This window comes from Medicago truncatula, chromosome 5 (assembly GCF_003473485.1).
Source record: "Medicago truncatula cultivar Jemalong A17 chromosome 5, MtrunA17r5.0-ANR, whole genome shotgun sequence".
Lineage (NCBI taxonomy): Eukaryota > Viridiplantae > Streptophyta > Magnoliopsida > Fabales > Fabaceae > Medicago > Medicago truncatula.
In genome coordinates this window covers 20,723,826-20,735,670 of record NC_053046.1, presented here as the reverse complement: position 1 = coordinate 20,735,670, position 11,845 = coordinate 20,723,826, and the positions used below count along the sequence as shown (strand labels likewise).

The 11,845-nt window shown below is 38.5% G+C and overlaps 1 non-coding gene across 1 annotated transcript; it reads right to left on the bottom strand.

Annotated features, from left to right (window-relative positions):
• Positions 1 to 2,361: 2,361 nt before the first annotated feature.
• LOC112422262 (small nucleolar RNA R71) lies at positions 2,362 to 2,468 on the bottom strand. The gene has a single exon (XR_003012629.1). It is a non-coding gene; the product is annotated as a small nucleolar RNA R71 (small nucleolar RNA).
• Between the last annotated feature and the right edge of the window lie 9,377 nt (positions 2,469 to 11,845).

Here is an 11,845-nt window from a genome sequence, read left to right as displayed (position 1 = left end):
ATACCTTGTTATCATCAAAACTTATTAAGGTTCATTGTGAAACACATTTTGTTCCAACAATCTCCCCCTTTTTGATGATGACAAACAATAGTATTTAAAATGTTCAATTTTTGTTGATCTAATTAATAAGTTGACTTCTGGGATAGAGGTTTGTAAGCTCCCCTTGAGTCTAATAGATCTTTAAGGTGATGTTTGTAAGCTCCCCCTGAGTTCTATTCTTATTAATTAAATTTCAATAAAATACTCATAAAATATCAGAAGTATTAAAAAGGTTTAGAAGTGGTTCTGAGCAAAGCTCATTGACTTAATCAAGATATTATAATGGGGCTCAGAGCCTTAAAATACTACATCTACTCCCCCTTTTGTCATCAACAAAAAGTAAGTAAAAACAAAAGAAAGAGTATCAGAGCAACAAAAGTATAAACTTTAAAATACAGTGTATCAGATCAAACAGCATTAAAATGCAGCAAATATTATTAGAGCAAAGAGCTTGTAAAGAGTATGAATCAGAAGCAATGATAAACATTTATGATAGACAAGTTAAAGTACAAAGTTAAAGCAATTAAACCAGTTAGAACACACATTTAAACAAGCAACATTTGGGTGTGCAACTAAGGTTTGGCTAGCTTATACATCTGTTCCAAAAGATATTTAATCTGCTCATCCTTCTTCTGAAGTTGTTCATCCTTTGCTCTCAGTCTTCTTTTCAACCCGGCTTGAATTCTAACAGTTCTTGAAATGTACTCATCTTCTGGATAGAAAGGAGTGTTGGCTAGTAGAGGCACATAATCCAGCTCTTTCACTCTAGCTGCTTCATGCATATCATCCAACATTCTCTTCAGCATTGCAGAGTGAGATGAGACACATTTAGTGCTCAGTTGATCCAGCAGCTCATCGAAACTTTTCTTCAGATCCATCTGATGAGTCATTTATATGTTATTTTAATATGCTTTTTAGTTTAGATTTTATATAATTTTATATTAGTATTATTTCCTTTTTAGGATAGTTTACTTTAAAATGCAATTTATTATATTTCAGGGAAGAATATTGGATGGAGAGAGTCTTGGAGCAAAAGAAAGGGATTTGGAGCAGATTGGACACAAAAACATGAAGATTGGGAAACAAAATATATCTCCCACAAGTCAGAAGCTTGGCACGGCCCGTGCTAGCCTTGGCACGGCCGTGCCACCCTCCAGATGCCTTTTGCTGCTTTTGCTTTGACTCCAAGCAATTCTATTTTGGCGCACAATCTACCGAGGAATATTCTAGGAATATACTTGCTTAGATTTTAAGTCAATTGTGTACTATAAATAGAATAGCTAGCCATCACTAATATTCATCTCTTCTTGGAATACAATATGTGACAATTGTCTTTCTAATAAAAGTTCATTTTACTTTCTTTGTTATTTACTTTTATGTTTTCTCTCTTCTTCTCCTTGTCTACAATGAACGTCAGTGAGTAGACTTCTCTTGTCTTGGGATTGTTGGATAAGTCTAATGACATAATCCTAATCAAACCAAGCTTTAAACCTTAATCTTATGTAACCCTAATTCCTTATCTAAATTCACCGCTTTAACATGGATCAACCATTATCAAACTGTGGAAACGAAAGTGGAGGGTTTGATAATTGTTTATCCATCATCTCAAATATCAATTCATAAAACGAAAGTGGAGCTTTGATATTCGAACAAGTGAATTTAGACAAGGATTGCAAAGTCAGCGAAATAGGCTTTGCAATCTTTGAGACACATAGTTTCAATCTTCAAGGGAACTAATAACAATCAAGTCAGCGAAATAGGCTTGGTTGTTAGAGGAACCAAAATCTAATAGTAATCAAGTCAGCGAAATAGGCTTGGTTGCTAGAGGAACAAAAGAGAAACTGTCTTGAGATATATATATATATATCTCTCTCTCTCCCTCCCTTTCTCCTTATTTTTATTTTCTATCTTTAACCGTTTTGATTTCAGGCATGGCTCGAAGACAATAATAACGACATGGATGAGAAACGTGCTCTCAAAGAGTATGCAATCACATCTTCAGATGAGCCGTACGATGCTATTGTGTACCCAACGGTTGAGGATAGTAAATTTGAAATAAAGCCTGCACTTATTTACCTAGTGCAGCAAAATCAATTTTTCGGATCACCCACTGAGGATCCGAATCTTCATGTTTCAAATTTTTTAAAACTCAGTGGAACTTTGAAGGCAAACCAAGAGGCCGTAAGGCTGCACCTCTTTCCTTTTTCCTTAAGGGATAGAGCTAGTGCTTGGTTTCATTCATTGACTATTGGTTCTATCACTTCATGGGACCAAATGAGGCGAGCTTTCCTTTCCCAATTCTTTCCCCTTTCTCAAACCGCTCAATTCAGGGCGAGGCTTTTTCAATACACTCAAAAAGATGGTGAATCTCTTTACGATGCGTGGGAGCGTTTCAAAGAAATGCTTAGGCTTTGCCCCCATCATGGTTTAGAGAAGTGGCTAATTATCCACACCTTTTATAATGGTCTTTCGTATACCACAAAAATCTATGTTGATGCAGCTGCAGGTGGAGCTTTGATGAATAAAACTTACACAGCAGCATATGATTTGATCGAGGGCATGGCACAAAACCACTATCAGTGGACAAGTGAGAGAGTCATCACTGCTTCTTCACCCTCTAAAAAAGAGGCAAGTATGTACAAAATTTCCTCCCTTGATCATCTAACTGCTAAGGTTGACACACTGACACAAAAATTTGATACAATGCATACTAGTGTTGTCACACCTGCCCCTGTATCACCTCCTTGTGAAGTTTGTGGTGTATTTGGCCATATTGGCATTGATTGCCAACTCGGTAGTGTTGTTAGAGGTCCTGAGCAAGTAAACTATGCTCAATATAATCGAGGGTTTAGAAACGACCAATTTTTTTATCAAACCCCTCAAAATCTTTTTGGACAACAAACAACACCACCCAGTTATGCAAACAACCAAAGAGTCCCTCAAAAATCCAGCTTGGAACTTTTAATGGAAAATTATGTTATAAATCAATCCAAGCAGCTCCAAGAGCTTAAAAACCAAACGGGATTTTTGAATGACTCTCTTGCCAAAATCACATCCAAGGTAGACTCCATAGCAACTCACAATAAGATACTTAACACCCAAATCTCTCAAGTGGCCCAACACGTGACTACTTCCTCTCAAACCACCGGGATCTTTCCAGGTCAAACTGAAACCAACCCCAAAGGCCATATAAGTTCTATTATTCTTAGGGATGGTAACCAATTAGAGGACCTCATTGTGAAAATTAAGAACAATGAGGGAGAGATAGGAAGTGATGAGCCTCAAAGTGAGAAAACTATAGGAGAAAATGAAAAGCCATTTGTTTCACCACCTCATGAGCCTAAAAATCCATTAACACAAGGTTTTGTCAAATCAAAGTTAGATGACCAATTTAGAATTTAAATCGATATACTTCCAAACAAATTGCCATCTAAACTTAAGAATCTAGAATGTTTTCTCATACCTTGTGTCATAGGATCCAAAAGCATTGAGAAAGCCATGTGTGATTTGGGAGAGAATGCTAGGTTGACGCCACTATCCCTTTGGGAAAGATTGGGTATAGGGTAGAGAAACCTCTTGAACGTCAAGCTAATGACTATAAAGAAGCGCTTCGTGGGAGGCAACCCACGCATTTAACTGCTTTTGTTTTGTTGTGTTTTGTTTTTATTTGTTTTGTAGGTAATTGTCCGACTATGATTCAAGAAAAAGAGAAAATTTTTGAAGTCCCGGTCTCCAGAACCTTGGCACGGCCCGTGCTCACACTGGCACGGCCGTGCCAGACCTTGCCCTTCCCAAACCAGGCCAAACTCCAGGAACTTGGCACGGCCCGTGCCAACCTCAGCACGGCCGTGCCCGACCTCAGGTAAGGTTAAACCTCATTTTCCTTCATCTTCTTCCCTCATTCTTCAAACCAAACCCCTCTCATCCCTCCTATTTCTCTCTAAAACCTCCATAACCACAAAACCTCAAACCTCCACATCTCCATCAAACCTTCACCAATTCACAAAATTTCTTGCCCAATTCAACCACAAAAACCATTCCCACCACAACCATCCATACAAAATCCACTTTCATCCACCCAATCCAAAAAAATTCACAACCTCCATTATACCAACCCTTTCCACCAAAAACATTCACTAAACCCAACCTTCACCACAAACACCAAATCCAACCAAGGTCAAGGCTATGGCTTCCAAAAGAAGTGGAATAGAAGTTGCAACATCTTCAAGAGGACCTCCCCCAAAGAAGCAAGTACCGGCAAATAACCATGGCATAATATTCAAGGACAACAAGCAAAAGGATAAGTATATAAATCTCATCTCTAAACCTTTACATCCTTGCAGGTACCCTGATAATTATGACTTGGTTACATTAGGCCTTAGTGACAATGTGTTTAAATCTCTAAGACGATTAGGGTGGGTTGCTATGTTACGACCTATGTGGGGTTATGAAAGTTTCACCTTTAAGTTTTTAAGTTCAAATGTTTTTACAAAGGATAAGATGAATTTTGATAACCCTAAATCATAGAATCTCTTTCCGGCTTCGGAACATTGATTACGAGATGTCGCTTCAACACTTTTGTGATGAGATGGACTTCGCTAACGTGGGGTTCATCCACGACTCTTGGGATCAAAGTCTTAAGCCGGTTGACTATCAACCCACCACCTTTTGGGAACAGATCACCGACCTTAGGCAATTTAACGCACGGTACCTTCAAAAGGTAATGACTAGCACTATTTGGGGTAGGACCGAAGAGGGGAACACTAGGAAGGATGAACTCTTCATGTCGTGGGCCATGCTTAACAACCACCCCGTTAACACATGTTTTTATTTGCTTGATTACCTTTCCCATGATGGTAATAGGTTTGATAGTAGGGGAGAGATAGCTATGGGTGGTATCATCACATACATAGCTAGGCAATTGGGAGTGGGTGAGGACCAAGGGAGTACAAAAATTGAGGGAAACAATAGGCTTAACATAGAGACCCTTATCTTTATGAACTTCATTAAGCCCCATCCACCCATGTCCTACACACTCAAACTCATTGTGCCTATTTTGATTATACTTTCTAACCCATCTCGGACTAACACCGAGGTGGAAGAAAATTTGTTGTATGTTGTTGATGATCCACAGGCACATGAAGAACACGATAATGAAGGCAAGGAAGATGCACATTTGCACCAAGAAGAGGAAGGTGCACAATTGTACCATGATAAGGAGCACCATGACCATGATGCCGGATAAACAAATGAAAATGCAAGATGGGCATGGATGCATACAGAGGCCGAGAGGATAAGCACCAAGAAACTAAGGCAAGGTGTTGAATTGTCGGGACTAAGGAATTATGTCCTAAGGGGCAACCGCATATCCGAAGGAAATAACCAAATGCTTCGGAACATGATGCACCATCTTCACCTCCAAGGTCCTACCTATAGAACTCAATGAAAAATGTGAGCTTTCCTCTTCCTCTCTTCTCTTACTACTCCTCCTCCTCCTCCTCCTCCTCCTTCTTCTTCTTCTTCTTCTTCTTCTTCTTCTTCTTCTTCTTCTTCTTCTTCTTCTTCTTCTTCTTCTTCTTCTTCTTCTTCTTCTTCATTTATCTTATTTTGAATCATTGAGGACAATGCTTCTCCTAAGTGTGGGGGGAGCCTAATAAAGTGTCTTTAGTCGTAGTGTTTCCAAACTCCCTTGAACTTTATTCTTTTGTATAGTTCTATTGTAAAAGGCATGGTTAAGTAGCTAATTTTTATTGAAAATATCATGACACAAAATTTTCATTGTCTCCTCTTATTTGGTTGATTCTTGTACATGAAAGCAAACTCTTGTGTTTTAAGTCTTCTTGATATACCCACATCTTGTTTTAAAGTGAATAAAATTCTCCAATGAGAAAAACACAAAGTTGCTTCCCTTGAGTAAATGTATGAATAGGTATTTTAAGGAAACGCGTTCTAATCTTAGTGGTGCATTAACCTTTAAAAATTCTCAAAGCGCCAGTAGTATAAGTGAGTATAAGGGAGATCATAAAAAAAAGCCAAAAAGCCAAATAATTCCAAGATCTCATCACTGAATCTAGATTGGGGAAGGAGGTAGGCCCTCCGACTTCCTACGTGAAGGTGATTGTTATCTTGAGAAAAACTTTAAAAAGCATTGTTGAAACTAGATTGGGGAAGGAGGTAGGCCCTCCGACTTCCTACGTGAAGACGATGTTTTAAGGAATATCATTGAATCTAGATTGGGGAAGGGGGTAGGCCCTCCGACCTCCTACATGAAAATGTTGTTCCTTAAATGAAGAACTTAAAATGTGCATATGGCAAAAGAACAAAGATTCTCAAAAACTCTCATCTCTCTTATATGAATTGTAGAAGGAATTTTTCTTGGTTAGTTTAGTGCTAGGATTAGACCATGTTTCCTCATTATACCTATCTTATACAGGAGCAAGAAAAGGGTTGGACTTCACACACACACTCGCTTGAAACTTGATTGTTAGGTAGAATAAAGATTTCAAGAAATACTTGAGTTTGTGATTAGTGTACATTTTGGGATTAAAGCCCTTGAGGAGACATGTGCTTTAATTAACTGTCATTTGATTTAACTATTGATGCTACTATGTTTATGCCTTTTGCTTGAGGACAAGCAAAGATTCAAGTATGGGGGAGTTTGATGAGTCATTTATATGTTATTTTAATATGCTTTTTAGTTTAGATTTTATATAATTTTATATTAGTATTATTTCCTTTTTAGGATAGTTTACTTTAAAATGCAATTTATTATATTTCAGGGAAGAATATTGGATGGAGAGTGTCTTGGAGCAAAAGAAAGGGATTTGGAGCAGATTGGACACAAAAACATGAAGATTGGGAAACAAAATATATCTCCCACAAGTCAGAAGCTTGGCACGGCCCGTGCTAGCCTTGGCACGGCCGTGCCACCCTCCAGATGCCTTTTGCTGCTTTTTCTTTGACTCCAAGCAATTCTATTTTGGCGCACAATCTACCGAGGAATATTCTAGGAATATACTTGCTTAGATTTTAAGTCAATTGTGTACTATAAATAGAATAGCTAGCCATCACTAATATTCATCTCTTCTTGGAATACAATATGTGACAATTGTCTTTCTAATAAAAGTTCATTTTACTTTCTTTGTTATTTACTTTTATGTTTTCTCTCTTCTTCTCCTTGTCTACAATGAACGTCAGTGAGTAGACTTCTCTTGTCTTGGGATTGTTGGATAAGTCTAATGACATAATCCTAATCAAACCAAGCTTTAAACCTTAATCTTATGTAACCCTAATTCCTTATCTAAATTCACCGCTTTAACATGGATCAACCATTATCAAACTGTGGAAACGAAAGTGGAGGGTTTGATAATTGTTTATCCATCATCTCAAATATCAATTCATAAAACGAAAGTGGAGCTTTGATATTCGAACAAGTGAATTTAGACAAGGATTGCAAAGTCAGCGAAATAGGCTTTGCAATCTTTGAGACACATAGTTTCAATCTTCAAGGGAACTAATAACAATCAAGTCAGTGAAATAGGCTTGGTTGTTAGAGGAACCAAAATCTAATAGTAATCAAGTCAGCGAAATAGGCTTGGTTGCTAGAGGAACAAAAGAGAAACTGTCTTGAGAAATTAGGTCTAACATAAGGTTATAAGTTTAATAGTTTGGTTTGTGAAGGACTTGTCATTAGGATGAACCAATAATTCCAAGGCTTTTATCTTTTCTTTTGTTATTTTATTTTAATTAAGAATACAAACCTTTCTACCTTCTAAATCTTCAGTCTAATCATTATCTAAAGTTTATTGAATTCATAACTCCCTGTCGGAACGATACTCATCTTTTTACTACTTCGGTAAGACCGTGCACTTGCGGTTTTATCCCATCACCATCCACTGATCAAGATAGTGAATAGGAGGTACAGGAACTGTTCTGCAAAGAATCAGTGCATGAATCTCATCACTAAGCCTGATTAGCTGTTCATCTATATACTCAGATTCAAGGATGGTATCAGGTATGGGTGAAGGTTCAGAATGAGTTGTTTGAGATGTGGAGGGTTGGTCAGAGGCTGTTTGTTGTTGAGAAGAGGTTAGGTCTATTGTTGGTGATTCTGGTTGTTGTTGTTCTGTTGTTGTTTGTTGTTGGTCAGAGACATGGTGTTCATGAACAGATTGTTCAGAAGCACCTTGTTCTTGGTCAGAAGCAACCTGTTCAGGAACAGTTTGCTCAGGGATTGTTGTTTGAGTTTCTGTTTGGGTTTCTGTTGGGGTTTCCAAAACAATCTTTTCAAGGACTGTCTTAGAGGCCTTTTTAGGTGTAGGTTGCATTTCACCACCTAAATGCTTTTCTAGGTTGTGAAGGGTTGAGGATTCTTGTTGTTGGGGGTTTTCTGAAGTAGTTGCTTCTGAAACTACTTCAGAGGCTCTTTGTGGAGTTTGGTTATTTTGTGGGTTTGGTTGGTTAGGTTCTTGGTTGGGTTCCGGGTGTTGTACACTAACAGCTTCTGGAATTTCTGGATAGAAAAAGTGATCAGCAGGCAAATTGAATTTTTCACAGATTTTAATCCTATTCTTAGAAAATTCAATTTGGGTCTGCTCAGAATCAATAGTTCCAGAGGTTGTTAGTTTGGTTGGTTTGAGATTTAGTAGATTTTCTATGTGCTGGCTCAATGGTTTGTCATCTGATTCGGTGGATGATGATGAGGGTGAAGAGGGTGGAATAGGTATCTGAGTATAGATATCAGCTTTGGATGAAATACCTAAAGAGTGAGCTTCTGGATGAGCTGCTTCTGGAGCCTTAGATGCAGGTTCTGAGGTAGCTCTTGATGCATGCTTGTTCTTCAAGGCTTGTGATAGCAATGCTGCACCTTGATGGACAGTTTCTTGCTCTAACTCAGCAGCTAGGGCAACAATTTCAGGAGCAGCCTTATACCCTGCAGCCTTGAGACGCTCATCCCTTTCCTTCTCATACTGCTTCTTCATCTGTTTCTTCTCTGCTATCTTGGATGCAGAATACTCCCTAGCATATTGTAGTTGATTCTCAGAAGCTTCAAAGCTAGGCATGACTATAGGCCTAGTATGAATAGTCCTTTTGGCTTTCTTTGGACTTGACTCTTCTTCCCAATTTTCTAGCAATTGCTCAGTATATTCCTCCTTGCGTCCTTCAGCAGTCTTTAGATTTCTTGATCTCTTCCTTCTGATGGTTTGAAGAGCAGCTTCCCTATCAGTAGTTTTCTTGTTCTTCTGCTTCTGAACATCCACTTCAGAAGCAGGAACTCCTTCAAAAGCAGCAACTTCTTCAGAAGCAGCAACTTCAGCTTTTGATTTCTTTGGCTGTGGAGCTGCAACCTCAACCTTGACTTCTTTCCTTGTCCTCTTTGAAAGTTTCTTTTCAGCCTCTTATACTTCCAAATATTCTTCCTTTGAAAGAGACTTGCTCTTTGATTTCCTGCTCTTGGCAACAGGAAGAGCACCACCATACATCTGTTCAGGAACATCTTTCAGACTGATCTTCTACTTTGTCCTTTCAAAGTGTCCCTTGATGTAGTTCATCTGAACATCTAGAGGATCTTGCTTACAGTTGGGGGGAAAGTTTGGGATAAGTGTTGATTTGGCATCTGATGGCTTCAAATCAGTGGGTAGCTTCTTAAGATCTTTTGCAGCAATCAGACGCATGGACCTTAGAGTCTCACCATTGATAATCTTCCCTCTGACAGTTCCCAACTGTTCATCTGTGAAGATTTGAGCTTCCTTCAGCAAGTCTAGAATGCCTCCCTGATGAAAAATCGCAGAGAGTAGCCTCCCATAGGGTACCCAACACCTTTTATTTTGTTGGCTCTCTCTGAGTTGTTGAACCATATGCCTGAAGATGTATCTGGGAACATTTGCCTTTTCACCCTTTATGACAAAGTGTAAAAGGATTTTATGTTCCAGAGAAGGTTGATCACTACCACCACCTTTTGGTAGTAGGTTGTCGTTCTGAATCTTCAACATGATTTTTGTCTTTGCATCCATATCAGCATAGGCAAAGTTCTTGACCTTGTTGAAGAGAGTTTTGTTAACAATAGCATTCCAGGGGCTGTCCTTAGGCTTTGCAATCACAGCCACATGTTCTCCTTCTGCTGGTCTTCTGAGGACGAAAGCAACTACATCCTCAGTGATCCAAACAGGGATTCCAATTATGCTTGATCTTATCTGAGTTTTAGAGAAGGTTTCCAAGCCCATTTCCTTTCTGGACTTCCCTTTGAGTTCAGGATTGAGAAGAACTTTTTCATCTTCTTCAATCATAGCAGCTTGCCTGTCGTAGATGCTGGCTCTAACCCAGAAATGTCGTACCAGCGTTTGATAGGTTGGTCCATTCAGAAAGTTGAAATAGCTTCCTAAGCATTGCGCTTCATAGAACTTGCCAACATCACAGTTGTGAGCGGCCAAAGAATCAAAGTCCACTGGACTTTCTGATTGAATCTTAAGATCCCATTCCTCCAAGGACATGGTTCTTCCCTTTATCTCATAGGCAGGAGCCTCTTCTTGTTGCATGTTTGATGATGAACCAGGTGCAGAACTTGAAGATGCCATTTGATTGATTGAAGATTGAAAAGGGTTCTAAGGTTTTTGAAGTTTCTTAGCAACGAAGGTTTGAAAAGAAATGAAAGTGTGAGTAGTGAAGTGAGTAGTGTGTGTTTGTTTAAGTGTTTTTATCAAAAACGTTTGCAATTCAAAAGAGACAAACAAACATAGCATTAATGACAAATTGGGGGCGCGTGTTAGTACGTTTAAAAGCAAATAAAACATCATTGCCCTTTTTGTTATACTCCAATACAAATAGACCACGTCAGAGACTTTTCAGAAAACTAACCCTTGGGTAATGGGACAGCTGTTACAAAAAGTAACTGCCAACGTTCCCACTAACCTTGCTATTCAGAAGCAAAGAATACCGCTTCTGAAGTTTTAGTGCTGACGTCATCTTCAGAAGCACATTTTCCTGAGAACCTCAGTTAAGAGCTTCTGATGGACCAGATGCTTCTGAATGGACTTCAGAACCAAACTTCTTATTCAGAGGCAAGCAATTTTTCAATCAGACACAAAGTGCATGTTCAAATTTTTCTTAATAAAATCAAATCTTTCAACAGATAAAGGTTTTGTAAATATATCAGCCCATTGATGTTCAGTATCAATGAATTGTATATCTAAAATTCCTTTTTGAACATAATCTCTGATAAAATGGTGTTTGATCTCAATATGCTTGGCTCTAGAATGTAGAATTGGATTCTTTGACAAACAAATAGCAGCAGTATTATCACAAAAGATGGGAATACTGTTAGCATTAATCTGATAATCTTCCAACTGATGTTTCATCCAAAGTAGTTGTGTACAACAACTTGCAGCTGAAATGTATTCTGCTTCTGCTGTAGACATAGCAATAGTTGCTTGTCTTTTGCTTGCCCAGGATATCAGATTCTCTCCCAAGAATTGACAATTTCCACTGGTTAATTTTCTTTCAATCCTGTCACCAGCATAATCAGCATCACAGAATCCAATCAACTTATAATCTAGGGATTTCCTATACAGGAGTCCAAGATTAGTTGTTCCTTTAAGATACCTGAAGATTCTCTTAACTACAGTTAAATGAGATTCTCTAGGATCTGATTGAAATCTTGCACACAAGCATACACTGAATAAAATATCAGGTCTAGATGCAGTGAGGTATAACAGAGAACCAATCATACCTCTGTATAGCTTCTGGTCTACTACAGTTCCAGTATCTTCTTTGCTTAAGGTGCAGGTTGGATGCATTGGAGTGTTCATCA